Source organism: Manis javanica, chromosome 2, assembly GCF_040802235.1.
Source record: "Manis javanica isolate MJ-LG chromosome 2, MJ_LKY, whole genome shotgun sequence".
Lineage (NCBI taxonomy): Eukaryota > Metazoa > Chordata > Mammalia > Pholidota > Manidae > Manis > Manis javanica.
Window position 1 is genome coordinate 193053229 of NC_133157.1, and position 16689 is coordinate 193069917.

The 16689-nt window shown below is 37.6% G+C and overlaps 1 protein-coding gene across 7 annotated transcripts in view; it reads right to left on the minus strand.

Moving 5' to 3' along the window:
- SYBU (syntabulin) overlaps positions 1 to 16689 on the minus strand; it is a 115760-nt gene that overhangs the window by 74812 nt on the left and 24259 nt on the right. The window lies entirely within an intron of this gene.

Below are 16689 nucleotides of genomic sequence, written 5' to 3' on the forward strand. Positions count from 1 at the left end.
TTACAACACGTCATGAGGAAAAGAAACTGCATTCTGGGGCATCCTGGGATTTTTCTGTGATGGGGTGGAGACCCATATATTTCTTACCAGGGAGAGAGCTGTTTTCCCACAAGAGCATGTGCGAGTGATTAACCCTCCTCTTACTGTATGTTTGTTACCATTATTACATGGTTAAGGGATTTTGATGTTGTGAAGCTGTAATGAGCAGAATTCTGCAAGATCACCCCCTGGGGGGTTTGGGTCCAGAGAGTAGCTGGGCAGTTAGAGCAGTGGGTAAGCTGAGGCCAGGCTGGCTAGAACATTCCTGGATCCAGAGGGTGTCAATTAAATTCTCTGCTCTGCAAATGAGTTTTCCATCAGGCATCTCTCAGTTGATGGACAGGAATGCAGGGCCACGGAAGGTCCAGGTGAGGAGGTGGAGATTGGGGCTAGGGGCTTTGAAAGAGTATAAGGATATAAACTTCTACTTGCCTGAAGGGCAAGCAGACATGAGGTAATCTTCCAAAAAGGCCATCTGCTCTTTGGGGCCTTTTGTCTATTTGTGAGAATAGCTAAAGAAATAGATGTGGTGATTGTATAGAACACACTGCGGGCACTGGTGGGACCAGTGGGCATATACTTGTTGGAACAGTAGATTAGAATGACTTGAGATGCTTTGGAAAGTATGAGTGTAAAGGCTGCCACCCACATAGGAGAAACTGAGTCCTGACATTTACCTGATGAAACGCTTCAAATGACTGGATGAGGCAGGGAGATGCATGCGTCTTACAGATTTATGGAAAAGGCAAAGGAAGTTATGCATAAGGTAGGCAGAGGAAGGCCTAAATCCAGAGGTTGAATTCTGGGCCTGAGATAAAAGCACCTTCCTTTCCCAAGAGACCAGGCCGTTGAAAATCGTCTGAACTAGGGGAGTAGCCACCTAGAGAGAAGACGGTGAAGCCAAGACTCTTCTCTGACGTGGCAGAGGCAGAGCAGGTTCTTCAGGTTGGAGGTTTGGAGGGATTTGTGCAGCATTGGGTTCCCAGAAAGTGGATCTGTGGCTAGATTTGAATTATAATAAGTTTTTTAAAAAGTCTGTTTGCCCTTGTATCATTTATTTCCATGATTTTGTACTTTTTTTCCCCTTCAACTTTCTAGTAAGCATCCTTATTTTTTCAAATATTCTGCTTTTATTTCTGCTAAAAGTGGGGGAATAGGAGGGTTTTGAGGCTGTGTACTCAAACAGCAAGAGCAATATTGCAAAGTGGAGCAGAGCGCCCCTAGAGGCTAGCCCAGGGAAACCAGGAAGCACCACCAGAACTGCACTGTTGCTTGGGGCGGGTGTGGGCGGTTACAGCCGCGGTTGTGCAGCTGAGCAGTTTTGACTGCTGCTTTACTTCCATTCCTTGGGCCATTGCTGTGAACCATTTTTCTTCACCTGAAACCTGTGCAGCTAGTGAGTAACTCTAGCTCTTGCTATGTAGCTGTAGCTTCTCGCCAATCCACTTCCCCAGAAAAATCTGTGGGAAAATAAATCCAGAATTTGGGAATCTGGCCTATATTGCCTCATCTGTCCATGTGCCCTCTGGCTATTTCTAGATTACTGTTTGCTCAAAAAGGGAATGAAGTACACTTTTAAAAGATAACTTCAGTATTTTCTTTTTAAAAGATATTAACACATCAACATTTTCGAAAAGAAAAGAAAAATATTACTCATCATCTCATGGCCCTAACATCAATTATCCATATTTCTTCTGTTAGCCTTTTTGTGTATTTGCTCAGGATTATCTACTGTGCAACAAAAACAGCATTGTTAAAACCTGAGAATAAAATTCTAAGTGACATATGATATTTGGGGCCTCTTAATACCATCACATCTGGCTCTTTCCAGATGGCTGTGGTAAGCTCCCATGCCCCTCATTTTCCCACAAGTTACCTCTGTTTGTCCTCTAACTGGGCACTAATCCAGGATATGAGGCTCATGGTCCTCCTTACCACTGTTGACAAACAGCTGGGTCTGCTGCCGGAAGCTCAGAAGCCTAGCTTCCCAGGTCCTTGGCCCTGGTGGCAACTGGACAAGCCAAAAGTTTCAGGTAGAGCTGTCAGTGGTATGGTACAGAACTAGCAAATTCAAGGCTGGAGAAATGACCTAAGTTCAGAGGCTGATAGAAAAACACCTGTGTCCCTTTCTATGAGAAGCCCTGCTACTGGGTGGCCAGATGTAAGCTGATGACCAGGCGAGTGGGGAAGTTAAATGAGTGTTTCAAAGTCTGTAAAGAGATCTGTGATGAAAAAATGCAGTTTAATAAAGGACATGGATTCTCAAGTCCTGTAGGCCTGGTGAGACTTTCTTGGCCTCTTCCTGACTGTGTGACCTTAGACAGTTGTTTAACCTCTCTAGGAGACTCAGCATGTGACGAATGCATGTTAGTTAAATGAAAGAAGGAAGGAAGAAAAGAAGAAAAATTAGTTTGCACCAGTTAATGTTTTAAGGCAAATTAACTTCCCTGACCCTCATTTTCTCACCTGTAAAATGGGATTAATAGTAGAAGGGTATTTCATAACACTGTAGTAAAGATTAGATAAGCATACACACAAAACCTACCACTTATGGTTAGAGCACATGGTTAGAGCTTAATAGATATCCTCTCTCTCGGGATCAACTACTGTTGCTGCCTTCTGCTTGCCTATTGCTCATCCTCCTTGTCCTAAAGATTTTTTTTAAACTTTCATTTTTTTTCCCCAGATAACTTAAGAGATAGAAGGAAACTGAATTTTTCACTAGAAAACTGACTTTCTTCTTAGACTTTTGTTCTGAAAGGTAGATTCAAAAGGGAGAAAGCATGTTAAATGGCCCGATACCTATCACCCACTCATTCATTCATCCATCAATATTTATTTTTTTCCTATTCTGAGTCAGACACTGGCTAAGGCACTGGTTCGAGAGTATTCAAAGATGAACAGCGTTTCCTGTCCTCAAGCATCTCAGTCTAATGTGGACATAGAACAGCCATTCGCAGTTATGCTACTCATCGTTTTAGCACCATGACAGATGAAGGTCCTAAGGGCTTGCCAGCATCTGAATTAGTCTGAGATCTGAGGCTTCAGAGATGAGTTTTGAGGTGAATCTTGAAGGGTGAATAGGTCCTACTATAATTTTTGTTCCTTCAGAATTCCTTTCTTTTTCTCTTTCCTCTCCTCTCCCCTTTCTTCTACTCCCACCCCCAACTCTTATTTCCACTTGGAGAGACTTCTCCTTACTTATATACTGGTCCCAGATGGATTGGTGCAGAGAGAAGAAACTTTAGGTTGAATCTTTACCATCTGAATGTACCCTTCTGGAAGAAAGGGGTTTTGTCTGGGAGTTTTCATTACCTAGATAACACCAAGCACAGTACCTAGTGCTTCAGTCAGTATTTTGTTAATTAGCAATATTATTTAAATTTCAAGAACACCAGGTTATACTGCCATCTAGTGATTCATTAGTGATTTTTTTCTCATGACAGGTAAATATTCTTTTGGTTTGTAACCAAGTTAAGTCGTTTTAATAAACCTTAATAATGACTTGATTCAAACTTTCAGCACTTTCAAAGTTTAAGGCTACACATAACTCAATAGGAATGAGTATCATCAATATTCAGTGGGTTTGGGGCAATGGCATGTGCTCTGTGGTCTGTGACAATGGCTCCAAACTCTTTTCTTCTCTACCTGCTGAGCTACTGTAGATAAGCAAGATAAGCCATATCAGATAGTCTTTGCCTTATATATTCCAATGTCTACTTTCTTAAATGAATAGACTTCATATTTTTTGAGCAGTTTTAGGTTTCCAGAAAAATTAAGCAGAAAGTAGTTTCCATATACCTCTTCACCAAGATCTATATTTGTTATCTTTGGACATAATGCATTCCCTGTCTACCTGATTAATTAGGCATAATTATACTCTACTTCTGAAGCAGGTGTAAGTAAGTGCCATTAAATGCCTTACCCCTTCTCCATACTTCTTACCTGTTAGGTGTGCCTCAAGGTCTTCTCATCTCCATGGTGGACTCAGCACCAAGACTTCTGGATCTTTATTGTATTATCTTAACAGCACTACCTCTCCTCTTATCTGAAGCTGAGCATGGGGGAGCCCCACAACCCTGCAAACGAATGACACTGCTAGTACTTGCTCTCTAACTTCTGGGGGGGCCTCAGTGCTGCTTGGCAATCAATTTATGTCCTTTATTATTCTCTTCTGTTCTCCACAGAGTCCATTTGAAACCTCTGCACTTCAAACCTCTCAGCCTACCACCTCTGCCCTCACACTGTGCAGAGAGATATCCTTATCTCCTGATTGACAGACAAAACAGAAGCTATTAAGAGAACTCTCTCCATCTCTGGCCTCCAAACCTACAAATTCACCTGCTTCTACCTCATCCTTTCCATTCCGGGTCCTTTAGATTAGAAGTCCCTCTTCTGTACAAGAGTAATTTCTTCACCTGGGCTTTGGATCCCACCCTTTTCCACCTCTTAAGGGAAGTGATCCCATCAGTAGTCCTAAGTCCCAGGTTCCTATACCTTATGTGTAAAATGGAATAATTATTACACCTATTTCATAGGGTTATTGTGAGCATGCAAGGAGTTAATACACATTTAGAACTTGGAAAAGTGCCTAGGGTATATTAAACACTCAATGAGTGTCAGCTGTTACTACCTATTTTTTTTGATAACTTTAGCTTACTTTTCCATCAGACACTTCACATCAGCATTTAAACATCCTGAAACCTTTCTCAATTGAGTAAATGACTCCCTTAAGCTCCTCTATCTTTCTAATATTACCCTGTTACTTCTCCCCATTCATCATCAAACTTCTAAGAGTCTGTACTGACATCTCACACCCTCTCCCTCGTCCCTTCACCCAACCACCCACTTGTATACACATACCTATTATTCTTTGAAGCAGCTCTTGCCCAAAGTCACAAATTACCTCCATGTGGTTTAATCTAATGGCTAGTTTTTATCTTAACTAGGTGTAGTTAAACACTCCCCAGTTTTTGAAAACTGCTTTTGGTCTATAACATAGTTCTGTTTCTTCTACTTCTCAATATCCTGTCAGCCACTTCTTAAATGCTGGTCCTTCAGTTTCTACCCTTGACCCTCTTATGTTTTCATCCTACCTCCCCTCCCTGGGTAACATCTTTCATTGCAATTGCTTCAGTTACTACTTATAGGCAGATCTTCCATAAATTCTATAAACCCACATCCTTATTCCATGACTATCCCATAACCATCTGGGTATCTCGACTTTTATATCCCACAGGGTCCACAAACACTCCATGTTCCAACTTTAATTCATCCTATTTCCCCTAGGAGCTTATCTTCTGTTTTCCCTGAGCTGATGAATGTTATCATCGTGCAAACCCAGGACGCTGGCTGACATCCTGAACTCTTCTCTCTCCCTCACCTTTACAACTAATTGGAACCTAAGTCACATCTGTTCTACTTCTTAATGTTCTTTAAAATGTGCTATTTCTCTATGATCCCTTTCTGCCTGGAATTGTAACCTGGCCGGAAGACTTGCCACCTTCAGCACATTTTTTAAACAGTAGTCTGATCAATCTCCTTAAAGTGCAAATCTAATCATCCTCCCCCCTCCCCCCACTGCCCCCTGCATCTCCTGGCCCCAGTGGAAACCCTCCAAGGCTCACCCTTGCCCTCATGATAAAGTTCATACACTGATATATGGCTTGCAAGATCTCTCATGATCTAATCTTTGACTTTCACGAAGCTTGTTCCTTCTACCTAGACCACTTCCCAGTCTCAAGCCTCTGTTTCCCACCACCACCATCTGTTTCTTATTGCCCTTCAGATGAGGAAAAAATAGAAAATTTATTTGTTACAGTCATGGAATTTACTCCAGTCTTGAGTGTGAAACAGAAGAGAATGATTTGAAATGCTTTCTGCTAGGCCTATACAGGTGCACAGTATTATGGAAAGGTAAAGCCATATTAAAGATGTGATGAACATGGCTGCTGTGTTAATTTTTGGGTTTGTAGCATGAGCTGAAGAGCAATTCAGTTTTTTAGTGATCAAGTGAAATAATGACTTCCAGACTGGTGCAACTTGAAAAGCTTCTGTCAGAGAAAATATGTACATTTCATCCTATTTATTATAAAATATTAATCTTAGCTTCATTATTTTAAGGACTCATTCCTCTTGAGAGAGAATTCAAAGAATTCATCAAGTATATTCTGCAAAGTCCCACAACAAGAATTTAAAGAATTCTCTCTGAAAAAGTATTCCCATGATTCCTTGTTAGAATTTTTCCTCCTGTATTCCCTTAGCATTGATTTGACTTTAAGCATTAAAATAGAAAACAACTCAGACTGTTTTTTAAAAAGACACTGACATTTGTATTTTTAAATATTTATATGATTGCATTGTTGTATTTTTATTGCTGAACTCAAGAAAATGTAACATGTTCAAATGTATATATAATTTAAGTAGATCTATTTTGAAACTTGGAAAGATTTATAATAAATGGTTGCTTGGGCAAGATAATACTAGAAAACCTCACACTACAAACCCTTTTAAAATATACTTAAGAGCAGCTGATTCCCTAATGCTTGAGATACTAAGTATGGAAGTGTGAGTTTGTTAAGACCAATATGGTTTTACTGTATCTCCAACAGTCAACACCTGGAATTTCTGCATGTAAACTGTTTTTTTTTCTACCTACACTAATGTCCATAGTCTTTTCCATAGAGTTCTAAATTTAGAAATACCTCCATAGGAAAGGACTGTAAAATGTTTCAAATGAGGAATAAATATAGACTTAAGAGTCTTCTATTTTTCATTTTGTTTAATTATACAATAATGATATCTGAATAATATTGTCCTAAAATATCAAGATTATTCATCACTAAACACAATGGACTGAAGCAAATAAGAATGAGGTGCTTTCTATAATGCTCACCTACAAATTGCCATACAGAGAATACTTTTACTACTACGAATCCTGTGAATTTCAGACTTTCTATAGGTAAATAACTTTATTCAACAAATATTAACCAAGCCCTTCTTTGCTTTGTACCAAGGACTCCGGTAAATATTGGGAGAAGTTTAAGTAGTTTGCCTTGACAGTAGGAATAGGTGTGAATTTTTATTTCACTTGTGTCCCCCCACAGTGCTCTAAGCAGTTTGGACTGTTACGTGGTCATTGCAAATAAGGTAGAATGATGAACTCCACCCAAATATTAAGCAATGCTGCATCCTTTTGGGCAATTTTTAAATAATAAACCAAAATATCATTTTAACATATAGAATAATGACATGACCTATTTAAATATTAATACTTCAATGCCTGACTTTAACTAAAAAAGCAAGAATAAGAACAAATAAACATGACAAAAAATGCTATTCATTAATACAAAACACATGCCATATTTCTTTCTTTATAATTAAGGAATGTGGTCAGGTGAAAACCAAGAAAAGTCTTTTTCCCCTTGGCTGAATCCCTTGAATTCCTTTTGCACAGAGCTCTGTTGTTTCTATAAACATTAAAAACAAAATGGACACACAACAATCCCTTAATGGTAGGAAATGTATTCACTTCATTTTATTTTGCCATAGCAGCTCTGTTAAGACCCTTTCCTACAGACCAGTCATTTCTTGGTAATTTACAAAGATAGCCAGAGATAATGGTGTTTCACAGAGTGGGGCTGAGCAGATAATTGTTTCCTTGTTATCAGAAGGAATATAGTTCTCCGTCAAAACTGCGGTTTTCTGAGGGCCTTTTACCAAAGAATTGTTTGTTCTGGTAAGTTTTAATAAGAAAAGGTTGGCAGTAAGTCTGTAGTTATATACTCCTGGCATTGAGCCTTCCACAGAAATGTGCATGAGATACTGAAGACCTTTCTCAAGCATTCTATTCCTGTAACCTGACTTCATCCTTTCCTTTCCACTGTTGCCACTGAAACTAGACATGACCGCAGAATATAAATCATATGACAAATATTTGGGAATTTGCTTTGTAGTTTTTCAGCACCACTGCCAAACTTCTTGCCTTAGAGAGCTGTACGGCAGCTTTTCAACCTGTAACCTTGGAGCAGTCCTATTCGCTAGCCAGCTGGGGAGCATCCACATAATTTAACTGAGGCAGCCCTTCAAAGGGATTAACAAACATTTCAAGTTCTTTGACTGCTTATTCTTTTTAAGGCTTGCTCACTTGTTAGTCATATATTTATACCCAATAATTTTAAACACTGGGATGCATCTTCTTTATGGAGACCCCCAAAATGTGATGCACACAGTTTTGAACAGCTTTATTATAAATGAAGACTCCTTCCCTAGAATTTTTAGTCACAGTACTCTCTCCCATTTAGTCTGATCCTGCTGAAAGATACAACCTTTGGATTTCTTTCTGCATTCAATGGTGAATCACTGAGCACACCATAAAAGGTCCCTGTCTTGACCCTCTTGAGGGTATGGTAGCACTTCTCAAGAAGTGGAGTGGCAAAGAGCCACTCACATGGTCCTTCTGCAAGACAATGCCATTTTGCATAGTAGATTTAATATTTGAATGATGAGTAGAAGGTGTAGAACAAATTTTAGGTTAGTTAACATCCTCAAATAGCTCTGGATTCTCATTTGTAGGCTTGCACTTGTGAGTTTCTCACTGACCATGCTTTTAAACTGAGGCATTAATGCCAGAAATATATGAAAGGGCTTTGTCTGCTCTGTTTTCAATGTATAACCAGTCCATTCCACCGTCTTTCTTCAGTGTGGTTAAATGGTTTTCTACAAACTCTGCTAGGGATTTTAGTCCAAAAGACAAACAGGAGCTGTTTGATATATGTGATAAAGACAGGTGTAGCAAAAACTTCAACAAAGCCAGTGTTTTAAGTGTGTTCACAGCTGCTAGCTCTCTGAATGGTGACTAAGACAAGGTATTGAAATCAGGAAAGGCTTTTCCTCCTTGAGCAGGTCAGAAACTTTGGAGATTAGGGCTTATAGTGTCACCCAGTAAACCAATATGCTTGTTGTTGACATCCACGCCAAGCTCTGAGACTATGTTAAGAATTACATTCTTCAAACCTTCTGCATTAAACTCAATAATTTAGGAGGGTAAGCCTCACAGAATATATATATCATTTCATGGTCACTAGTACTTGTGTTTTCAGACCCATAAACAAGGATGGATAAGTACAGGGTTGCTGAACAGTGATCGTTAGATTATGTTTGGCGACTTTCCCAATGATGTGGGTGGGCTTTCTGTTTACTTTCAGCAAGGAAGTCTTGCCCAGAGTCTACTCCACCATGGACAGTGAGAGAAAATTAGCCAAGGGAATTTCCAGTTAGGCCACTGTGTAGGCAATAACAAACAACTTCGCAGTCTGCTGCCTCTTGTCTGCCCCAACACTTCCAAGACTTATTCACAATTGCCAAATTGACATTCTCCAGAGTAACCAGGGTAGGGATTTTTCAAAGCTGATAGCTTTGCTGCACCTCACTCCTTAGTCCTTTTCAATGAGGATGCCACAATGTCGCTGACAAAAGCAGCCCTATATTTCACAGTGGCCCAATTTGAATTTTTTCTTTTGTACACAGAGAACAATCAGTTTCACCAACCACAACCCTATTGCCAGAGTCTTAGGAGCTCTTCCCCTCTGCCTGCCATTTTTCAACAGTCCCACATGAAAGGGCTTTGTCTTTCATGCTAACAGCCATTCTATTGTTCCCTTCTACTCCTGTTTTTCACTTAGTTCATCCCTCTCTTCCAAATCCCAAAGCTCTTTTGCAGTTTCCTATAAATAGGTGCAATCTAGCAAACTTTCAGTATGAGAATAAAAATATACATATTTACTATTATTCGTTTTAGAAATAGAGGTGGGTGGTTTTGTAAAACTGTGTCTTGAGTCAATTTGTAAAAATTATAGTGATAAAATCCTATGTACATCTGTCATGTGGAAATAAAAATGCTGCATTGGAAAAGGACAAATAAATTATTCTTGCTTCTATATCAGCCTGAATGTTTATGAATCAAACAGCCAATTCACCAATTAGCTAGAGAGCTCTGATGAAAGACTCTAAAATATACCTAATTCTGAGCCATCTTCTGACAGTACCCATTTGGCTTCATTTATTCTAACAAGTAACAAGAAATATATAGAAAGACATCTTTCCACATTGATTTCAGATTTAAAATTAAACCACAACCATACTTTTTGGTTTACAAATCAAAAAGTAATCTTATCTTGTTAAGCTAGGAAGGAAGTTTGTCCATGGTTATTTATAAATATTTTTATTTTTTTCTCCATTTATAGTTATAGTAAATGGTTTCCATTGGCACTATGGTAGAAGATACAAGTTATTTTAACATCTATGTAATTATTTATTATATCAGAAAGATGAGTATATCACAAACTTTCTGGACTGAATAACTAGGTCAGTTTCATTTCTTAACTCAAATTGAGGTTCTCAACTTATCTGATACCTTAATATTCACACTCATCATTTTCCAATGCTAAGGTTTATTTTCTATGCTGAAATGACAATATATTTCCAAGTGTAGTGTGGCCAGTCTATCTGTTTTTAAGATTACCATCTGCCCAAACATAGAAAAACCTTTAAGTCAAGACTAAAGAAAACAATAAAATGATTAACAAGAAAAGACAGGAATTAAAAATAAGAAGTTAAAAACAATAACCTAAATAAAAATTAATGACACATTAATATTATTTCCCACTCAGCTAAGGATTAATAAATATTTTTGACATTACCATTTGACTCTAATCTCCAAATTCTTTCGCAGTAAGCAAATGTTTATTGAATATGTATTCTCACTTCAATACTACTTTTGTTTTTGACAAATAAGAGGGAGGTACTCATTCTACAGTGACTGGGGCTAGAAAAGACATCAATCTTTGGATATGATCAAAGGAACTTCTGTAAACATATAGAGAACACAGATCTGTCCATGTACAAATCATTAGTGGCTTACTCTGGAAATACTGTGAAATTCTCCATATTATAGCCCAGAATTATAAGAAAGAACAGGGGAAGGTTGAAGCTAAAATGATTAAAGGGAAAATGGGAAAGTAAAATGGTAAATAGGAGTATGTTGTATGGAGATACTATATCTCCAAGGATTCTCATCTGTAAAGGGAAAGACTGAGTAAGGTTTGGACAGAGTGCATACACCATATACAATGTATAGACATGGTGGCCTCAAAGTTAAATACTCAGCAACATGAGTATTGAGGAAGAACCCTGACCCTTGAGAAGGTTAAGAGAAAGTTAGTGGTCTCCAAAGTGCAAAGTAGTTTCTTGGTTGGGGTGGAGAACAGCTAAAGAAATTATCGGGCGTGGAAAGGAAATGCTAAAGTGGCAATTTGTAAATAAAATATGATGATATTTAATATGTGGAATGAAACCAGTATACAATTTAGCTCTTAAACCAGATGTCTGGTGCCACCTAGTAAATGTAGTGAGAACAAGAGATCCATAACGCAGGCTTAGATGGCGGTGTCCTTGTGTGTACAGCGTATTGCAACAGAGTACAGTTTACATGTGTGTGGGTAATATAAAATAGTTTTAACTCAACAATATGGAGAAATGGCTTTAAAAAGCACCCTGAAGAACTACAGAATGAAGTGCATGTTGATAATACAAAGAGAAGCAAACCAGAAAATGAGAGAGCTGCCTCATCTCCCAATATGAACTCTTCATTAGCTACATTATCAAGTGAAAACAATGGAGAATACATGATATACTCTAGGGGTGGATACTCAAAAGTTGTGTTATACTAGAGTTGTGTGATCAAAGATCTAGGGTCACATAACATGAAATATCAATATGCAGCATGCTTATCAAATTCATTACCTCCAAGAAGTAACATCTATTTAAAAATTACAATCTCTGTTATCTCGGGTGTGTTCTCTTCTCTTGAGAACTCATGCTTTCTCTGTGATGCTTACTGTCAAACTTAGATCTCCAGCTTGTCCAGGCTAAGGTCTTTCATCTCCAGATCTCACCAGGACATGTCTACTTATAAATACTGTTGCCCCAAAACTTCACTTTATTTCAAATATAAGTCATCATTTCTTATTCTCCCCAAATTACCTCCTAATCCAAAAATTTATCTATGTCATCTTCTTTAGGACAAGAGACAGAGAATAGCATAGATATTAAGAGCATGGGATTTAGATCTAGGCTAGTTGGATTAAAATTTCTGCTTAGATGTGACTTTGGACTAATTACATTTCCATTATGAATTTATTTCCTCAACCATATGGGGGGAATATTAGTACTTACATTGATAAACGTGCCTTGAAACTCAGGAAAATCCATGCAAAGCACACATAATGCTGTCTGGCACAGAGCAAATGCTCAAAAACATTAGCTATTATTATTTTTTAATCTGTGTTCAAAACCATGGGTCATTTTTTTTTTTTTACTATTTTTCCCACATCTTTTAATCTCCTGTTTCCAGTCTTGGACTCCTGTCTGCTGTCCTCTCAAAAGCTGCTCCTGGTCTTGTTCTGGGGCCACTGCCCTAGGCAGACTCCCATCCTTTCAATTTAGAATAAAGCCAGCAGTCTCTGAAGTGGTCTTATGCAGCCTCTACTATTATCAGACTGGGCTATATGAGTCTGATCTTTCTACTGGATTCTCGTGGATCATCTTAGAAATCTTCATGGGCTCTCTGATGTCTACCATAACATAATGTAAACAAACCATGCCTCTTGCTTCAATAGCTTTCCAACATGGCTTTGCTTTTGACAAACTTCTTTGCTTATTCCAGCTTTCTTTCACTTCCCCTTTTCCAAACTGAAGTATGTGTTCACAGAAGTTAGCACTCACTCTCCATTTGCTTTTTAATTATCTGTTTTTCTTTTTTGTCAACCCTGAGGTAAAGGAAGTATGCATTTTACTTTCTTTTTACTTTCCCAAAGCACCTGGCCCCCAAAACAGCAAAGAGATTGTAAATACATACTTATTGATCAGTTGATTAAACTATTCTACAATACAGAGAAATCATGCATAATATTTATCATGGTTCGTTAAGGGAAACTAGCTTACATATTCTAATTTTGATAGTCAATGCATATCAGTATAATAGCAGTAAATCAATTAAGCTTTGGAATTTGGTCACTAAGCTCATAGTTATGAAAAAGTAGGTTAGAGTTAACATCTGAAAGAACCAATATTTAATGGAGGTACTTTTTCTTATTGTGTCATTTAATCATAATTAAAATATTTTCAGTAGTTCTTCATTATTCACATTTTTAGTTCCTTCTCCCAAGTACACTTTTCAAGTTCTTTTTTTGTATTCTCATTTTCTAGCCTTCTGTTTGACTCCAAGCTTACATTTTCCATTGATTTCCCCCTTTTGCCTTCAAAGGAATACCAGAGGTATTGATTGGCTTTGTTTCATGTTGCTGATGCTATAATACCATACTGAACAGGTCGCAGGTTGTCCTGTACTTCTACCACTAATTAGACTTAAAACTGGAAAGTATTGTGCAATTGTAAAAACTATAGGGTTTGGATTACTATAATGTCCAATTAGTGCTGTTGTTATTATTAACAAGACTAGCACACATGTAGTATGATCACTGAATATATTAAACTAAATCTCCGGTAATTAGCAGTACTATGACATTCTCCATAGCATACCCAAGGACCATAAGATAAGACAGGAGAGGGTTACAGCCAAAGTGAATAAAAGAAAAAAGGGAAACTACAATGGTAAAGAAGGAGTGAGGATGTTGCATGAGGATACCAAATCTAGCAGGATTCCAGTCTGGGAAGGGAAAGGCTGAGTGAGTTTTGGACAGAGGTATGTACACCATATGATGTATAGACACAGTGGCCTCAGACTTGTTCACTCAGCAAGTTGTGGAACCACATACAGTATATGTCAAGAAGCAAGAAATAAAAATTTGAAAATTTAAGTTATAAGATTTATGTAATGACTTGAATCAAGAGAAAAAATGCCACAAAAGTGTATGTGCTGATTAATGGTATATGAATTATTTCTCAAAGAGTGTTGCTGTTAACTCAGTTCTGTGAAATGCATAGAGAAAAAAATGTGCTCCATTGTCAAAAAGGACTGGGAAATGTTGTATATCAAATGGCTCTTTAAAAGTTCTTAATCCAAATTAAACTATTCAGGGCTTACGAAATCCTGCAGTAAAGAGACCAATTTGACCTTATTTCCTCAGTATTTCCCTTACTTATTTAACCACACTACTTAGTTTCTCAGAAAACATAACCCTGGCAGTCCCAGTGTTAGAAGAAACATACTTTGAGAAAGGCAGGTACAGATTAAGGACTGAAGAGTTCAGAAATGGAAGAGACTGCTTAACAATTGGGACAAAGCATTAGGAAAAATGAATATTTAGGTAGATCTTGAAGACTGAGGTGGAGATGAGGCAGGGGAGGCATCCCAGACAAAGAGAACACTGTGAATGAGAATAAAAACAGGAGAACAACAGATATTCAAGAAGGTTCAGCACAACCTGTTCAGGAGGAAGCAGAAGGTTCCTGCAGGACAGAAATGGGGAGATGGGGCATTAACATGACATAAATGATGCTAGTTAGTAGAAGGATTAGCAATCTATGTATTCTATGTGTTCCCCCTCATATTACCATAATTTCTTAAAATCTTATTTGTTCATGAACATGATTACTTAATTAGAACTTGAATGGTCTAGGCCTGTGCTATCCAATAGGAATACACTGAGCTACAAATGTATTGTTAAATTTTCCAGCAGCAATATCAAAAAAAGTAAAAAGAAAGAAATGAACTTAACAAAATATTTTATTCAACCTAATATATCCAAAATATTACCTTTAATATCAGCATGTAATCAACACAAAAACTATTATTGAGCTTTTTCTCTTTTTTGGCCAAGTCTTCAAAATTCAGTTTACTTACAACACATATCAATTCAGACTAACAACATTTCAAGTGCTCAAGAACCAGGTGGCTATATTATTATATTAGATAGCATAGATCTATAAATTAGCATAAATTAGCTGGATAACAGCAGTTAACTTTTATGGTTTTCTGATAACTTTAACCACAATAGAAGGTTTTAAACTCTTGATTAAATGGATATGATACATTTGTTTCACCAGTTTTTGAAATCTGTTTTATTTTTTAGCCATATTTGAAATCGACAAATTATGTATAATTATTGATTAAAAGTGAAAAGCTCCATTTTCCCTCCAAGTTAGAAAAATTGAAGTAAATAAATTACTTTCTTGCTTTCTTGTGGCTTTTTTTAACTATTCATAAGTAAGGAAAACACAGTGGATTTGTGACAGTTAAGAACAGTTAGTCCTGTTATCTACATCTGCTTTTCCTAAGAGCTCTACTACATACACCACTTGATTTTTAACCATATACATGCTCTCTGAAACTACTTTTCAGGTTTTTAAAATTTTAAGTGATTCCTCCTGCTGGTACAGTTTCTTCACACTTCATCACATTTCTAAATAAGTGATCACATATCTGAAGATTTCATGTCCTAAAGGCATTCTACCAATACTTCCAAATGCTTCTGCTTACAACACAAGGCAGTTTTATTCACACGTCCCACTTTTTGAATCCATTAAGGCCATTTCGGGAGAGGAAAAACTAGAAACCTACTCTTCTGTTTTTGTTTTCTCCAAATTCTCTTTCCTGAGAGCTTGTACATTTCTTGCTAAGTTTCCAAAGCACACTGAATACCCATTAGAAATGGAGTGAATGTGGCACATTCTTTAAATGGAAGTCCTGGAAAATCTGCTGCATTAAAAATGGAAGAGGAACACTAAGGCAACTGCTGTGCTTCTGAATAGAGAACTCTTCTTTGAATGCCCAGTGTGGACATGGAATGGAAAATATCCAACACCACCACATGGTCTGTGAAAGTTCACAGCTTTCAGGGTTTCTGAATGTCAGCACTACTAAAGAAGTAACTAACAATACTTCTTTTCCTTGTGGGGGCCTGTTCTTTGCATTGTGCCGCGTTCAGCAGCATCTGCAGCCTCTGCTCCCTAGAAGCCAGCAGCCCCACCCACACATCTGGTCCGACCCAAGTCTTGACAAATCAAAAATGTCTGCAGATGTTGCCAAACATCTGGGGGACAAAATTGTTCCTGTGTGTGAGAACTACTAAGTGCTATTCGAAATTTATATAGTTTTATATATAGTCTGAGCTCTAGCGTTAAAGTTCAAGCCCATTAATACTGTTATCTACATCTGCTTTTCCTAAGAGCTTGTAAACTTTGGAAAATACTCTAGATTCACATAATATTCTCATGTTCCATAGTCTCAATCTCAATGATCTATATTGTTTTAGCTGCCTCTCTAATTTAAATATCCCACCTCATTTTTACCTGGGAGCAGTATATCATAATAACATTGACCTTCATGCACAATTACTACACGTAATGGGGAATGAAAAGATGTAGCACCTTGAAACCCCTTAGACATATTTCCAGGGTGCTTATTGAAATTGTTTTTATAATGACCTGTACTTCCTAATAAACAAGAAAGGCATGGAAATTTCACTACCACCAGTTTGGTATCTTTCAGTAGTACTACAAAGATGATTCAGTAATTCATGTTTTAAATAATACCTAAAACCTTTCCAACCACATAAGTGCCATGTATGAATAAAATGCTTCAAAGCAAGATTTGTTATTTCTCTTTCTCTCTCCCTTCAAATAGTTTAG